This window comes from Haliotis rubra, unplaced genomic scaffold (genome assembly GCF_003918875.1).
Source record: "Haliotis rubra isolate DU_JTF1 unplaced genomic scaffold, ASM391887v1 Scf614, whole genome shotgun sequence".
NCBI lineage: Eukaryota > Metazoa > Mollusca > Gastropoda > Lepetellida > Haliotidae > Haliotis > Haliotis rubra.
In genome coordinates, this window is record NW_025767318.1 from 358,652 (window position 1) to 362,591 (window position 3,940).

Genomic DNA, 3,940 nt, shown 5'->3' on the forward strand with positions numbered 1-3,940 from the left:
ATAGCCTCTTTGTAAAACCTTCTATTTACACTGGTTAACATCTTCCCCAAGAAATGGGTGGACTGAGAAATAATACGATGGATTAAGACACTTGTGCGCGTGTGCCCATTATCCCGGGTGAAGACGGGGCAATAAAGTTAAACCCAAAGCGCTTTACTTAAACCCAAGAAGTGTGATGGCCTAAGGTCAAGTGGATCACAATTGAAAGAGATAATAGTTTAACTTATTGTTTTCAGTTCAAACGGGTAAGATCGCTGATGTGACTAACCAGCTTGTCTTGACTGAGAGAATGAAAAATACTTTATCTCTTGATCCCGAATGCCTTCAAGTATTTTTTCACACATTCGATAGACTTTAAGAATCAAGAAACAAATATTAGTTATTCAGCACAATTAATAGAGATGACGAAAGTAAAGTTCATTACAAGTTGTTTGCTAAAATTTTGAATACAGCACATCAACAGAGATAATGATAATCTGCAAAACATTTTCATCCTGTCCCGTACGTTCCTGTAAAACATGAAAACATGATATCCAGTCATGTCCATCTGCCATAAACTGAATGTTCTACTGCATGTCTTTCAAAGTTTTCTCAGATCACTATTCCCGGTGGTTCAGAGTGTTATGGTATTAGACTAACTTACTAACACATCTGACTACAACACTATGGCAGCAGCATTAACTGTCAGTAGAAAGGTCGTCAAATATTCGATATTGCAGCGTTGAAACAAACTGATTTCAGTTCATTGATATATATATAATTAGCCGACGTCTGATCAATACACGTTTAAACTTTCACTCACCAACCCTTTTGTGTTCTTCCTCTTTGACAGACATCCATTTTAGAAGGAAACATAACAGCATTCCTCGAACATTCCATAAACTACGGAGCATAGGAAAGTATATTTTGTTGGATTTGAACAAATAATTAACGTTATCAAAACGTTACCGATGCAGAAATTCTGCAACCTTAAGACCCAAAACACAGCTATAATAGTTGCATCAAATACATCACCATCGAATGCCATACAATGTGTGTGTATGTGTAGCCACCATCAGACACGGAAGTATGTCTTCTTGTTTCCCGATGGTTTAGATGATAGGTTATACTTATGTAGAATTACATTCCAACTGAAGGAAAGAATTTTATGGATGTCATTTCTGTTTATTATAATGGACACGACGTATAGGAGTATATTCTTACTCCTTCAACAGGCGAATGAAAGAAATAGGAAACTGGACAGCTTAACAATAAAGAAGTTGACATCCATAACATTCTTGCCTGTATTTGTATCACTTCTAAATGCCGTTCAAACACTCTACAATACAACTGATACTAACTCACTTGATTTGTTTGTGTATGTGTCTTCAGGTATTGCAACATTCTTACGTAGCTCTGTGGAAATAGATAGGATTTAAGCCCAAGTTTCAGTCATATTGCACTAATCGAAACAAACTATGGTTTTACATGCAAAACCTTTTCCACAACCATACAAGACAAAAAGACTTTTGTTTAAAGCGACAAAACCTTTGGGAAACAATTATAAGTGGTACCGGGTTTATGACATGTGGAAATTTAAACGCTTTTGAGGTTGTTCGCATCTATCAACTTGTCATACTGTAAATATAAACTAATTACCATTAAATAGTTCTTGTAGTTTAAACATGTTGAGGGCTTTGTATACGTATGACTTTATAAAACGCTGCCTTTCAGTAATGGAAGTTGGACACTGAAATACAAAGTGGTTTCATCTCCACTGAAGGAGTAACATCGCCAAATCGCTACATCTTCGCAGTCGCAAATATTCTATTTAATTTTAAAAAGACTGCCTCGGTAGAGATTAAGTTTTCAGCTAATGGCCATGTGTGGTTTTCCGCTCAGCTAAAGAAGGCACAATGATGCATTTCGCGGTTATAGTGTTCGTTTGGGGTCATAAAACACCCGATGGAGGGGATAGGCAACAGAAAGGATTAATTATTCTTAATTACCTGAGTCCCGACCTCTTAATTGATGTTACGCTGCAAAAATCGGGCAGTAAATGTGTAGGGTTGAGCGTCGATCTGGAAGGACGAAAAAAATCTGTTGTATGTTGAAAGAGTCATAGGCATGATTTGAATGGAACAAAAATTTAAAATCATAAATGGTTCATGTTATTGAAACAGTGTACATCTCAATACTGAGCAATTTGTCGTCAGTGACGAATTTTTGAAGTTGGTAAAACTTCAAGAAATTACAGTTGCACGTTTAATGAATTTGCATATCGTTGACCACCCACTTGTGCGAAATATTATCAGCATCAACGAGACGTCAATATTAAACAGGAACATGAGGGAAATGGAAATAAAGTAAGGCTGTAAAGAAAAGATCTCGCGTTCGTTTGTGTAAAATTAAGCGATGAAATAGATACCGTACTTCAATTTTGATGGTCATAGTTTGATTGGCTGTATGTCATCTTACGCCATGGGGTGACTGTTGATCTTGCTACCAACCATGACGACCGCGTTATAGAGACGACCTTACACTGTGGCATATGCATATACCATTCCAAGAGGTTGTATTCAATTTACAGGAAGATGGTCATGAAGCACAACATTTTGAAAACGTAGTAAAAAGCGTCAAGGGGTTTATTAAGATCGTGTGTGACATATTGCAAGATGCATATTTAGAAACAGGGTTTCTTGATTGAGTGAGTGAATGAGTGTAGTTTTACGCTACTGTTTAGGCGGGGGACACCAGAAATGGGCTTCATACATTGTACCAATGTGGGGAATCGAAATCTGGTCTTCGGTGTGACGAGCGAACGCTTTAACCACTAGGCTACCCCACCGCCCCTTTTCTCGATTGAAATGTAAAACGTCAGTGCAAAAGTATACCCAGTCTTGACTATCCTCAGATATAGGTTCTCTGTAAAATGCAAAATAGCTTTAAAAATGTTATGAGTGGATTACAAAAAAATCAGTGATGACATGAGGTGTTTGCGAAACACTTTGTGCACATGGGTCTTTCCAATAATCATCATTCCTATAGATTGATAAAAACACAGACAGATTATTTTATTACAGTCTCACTTGTTTTACATCATTTTTTAGCCGTTAACAATGTACACGTGAAAGCATGTAGTAACTACCAATCGCGCAGAGATTTATGAGAGACTTACAATAAAAGTACAATATAAAATACAGTTAGAAAGAGTAAAATGTATATAGTTGCGGTATGAACAATATGTACATTTAAATAAAGAAGATACGTATATATTTAAATATAAAGAAATGCTTCTTCGTTTTGTTAAAATTCCATGGGGGGCGGTGGGGTAGCCTAGTGGTTAAAGCGTTGGCTCGTCACGCCGAAGACCCGGGTTTGAATCCCCACATGGGTACAATGTGTGAAGCCCATTTCTGGTGTCCCCCACCGTGATGTTGCTGGAATATTGCTAAAAGCGGCGTAAAACCAAACTCAGTCAGTCAGTCAGTAAAATGCCATGGCAGGTTTTGGCAGTGTAAAAAGTAAGATGCGGACATGATAAAATACGACTAAACATCTGGTCCCTATTTAAAATATCAAAATCAGGCCACTTTTCCCTGCTAGCAGTGATGGGATGTTTGCGCTCTTCGTTATAAAGTGGACAGTTTAAAAGAACGTGTGCTTCATCCTGCTTCACAGTCTGCACAGTTAAAACAAACTCTCCTCTCCACTGAGGTGTTTTCATATCTACCTGTCTCGATTCTAAGGGGCGCAATTTCGCATCTGAACTTCTCTGTGCTCTTGATATCGGGATTGGAACATACGGTTCTGGGGCGTAAGTAGTCTTAAAGGTTCTGTATGATTGAAGTTTGTTTCCACCCAACCCTCGGTGTGCTGTATCTGCTTGTAATTTCTTCTCCCACTCTGACACATAAATTTCAAAGGAGACTTTATGTACAAGGTTTAGTAACATATTTTT